A 1108-nucleotide genomic window follows, 5' to 3' on the forward strand; every position below is an offset into this window, starting at 1 on the left:
CGCTCTTCTTAAACCAATTTTCCACATCTAATTCTTAATAACACATAATAGAAATTATCTTTACTTTTTTATCTTCGGTCTTTGCAAGGGTATGGACAAATATTTTATGTATTTCATTACATCAATGATTTCATGACCTTTGTCAACTGCAGGTTTCAAACAGCCTTTTGCAAATGAACTAACACCTTTGGAACACCAGGCTTTCAAAAAGGAGACTCTTCTGGAGCCAGTATTTTCAGTCACACTGTAAAGCTTACACCATCCATTTCCTAGATTTCCTAGCAGTTCTAGAAATAAAGTAGTTCAGAAACAAGGGGTACAGATCTCAGGTTCATGAGGGTAAATAAAATTACTTCCTCCAATGCAGAGGGATTCAATTCACACCCACATATTGAGAAAACCTAGTTGCTCCATGGTGATATTAATGCAACCGAACAGAAACAGATGCAACTACACAGGTCCTGAAGCCAACTCTAGTCCACTATTAAGTTCCTTCAGCACAATAACTTCTTGTAAAGTCAAGGAGATCTAGTCCTCCTTAAGACTTACAATTTCAGACTAGACTACGGTGCCATCTTAGGCTGTCAGTGTCTGCCAGGAACTCTGGAGCTCTATCCTCCATCAGCTTCTCTAAGGAACATTCTTATCTTGCACAAAACTGCTGTCTTCAGAGTCCTGGGTGCTCATCAGCACTTTTAATGAAACATGATCTGTGGACCAACGAGCAGTAGAACAATTCCAGTGATACATGAATTACAACATTTGAATGATTTAAAAAAGCCATGTAATTAAGACTAGCTGTGTCATAGCTTACGCAGTGTGATGTAGTGGTGTATGCACGCACACATCAGTTTGGACAGTGACTGTTAACTGCGTGCATGACATGGGCAAAACCAGCAATCAGGCTCTCACTGCAGCTATTAGTAACTTTTCAGTGAGGCTTTCAAAATCTGTCTGAACCTCTGGCATATCTGGAAGTATCAAGTTTGCACACTCACACAGGATTATGAAGATGGGTATCATTCTAAACAAACTGCACACAGAAGATATTGCGTGCAGTTGTCACTCTTTCTGTGCACTGCTATTTGAGCCCAGCATCATATATTCA

General features: G+C 39.8%; 1 protein-coding gene across 1 annotated transcript in view; it reads right to left on the bottom strand.

The window, feature by feature from the left end:
• The window catches only part of PTPN5 (protein tyrosine phosphatase, non-receptor type 5 (striatum-enriched)), a 75381-nt gene extending 74671 nt beyond the window's left edge, over positions 1–710 (bottom strand). The window contains exon 1 of the mRNA XM_010131526.1: positions 550–710. The gene's annotated coding sequence lies outside the window, so the exon portion shown is untranslated. The remainder of the gene's footprint in view (positions 1–549) is intronic.
• Between the last annotated feature and the right edge of the window lie 398 nt (positions 711–1108).

The sequence above is a fragment of the Buceros rhinoceros genome, unplaced genomic scaffold (genome assembly GCF_000710305.1).
Source record: "Buceros rhinoceros silvestris isolate BGI_N320 unplaced genomic scaffold, ASM71030v1 scaffold12662, whole genome shotgun sequence".
Taxonomy (NCBI): Eukaryota; Metazoa; Chordata; class Aves; order Bucerotiformes; family Bucerotidae; genus Buceros; species Buceros rhinoceros.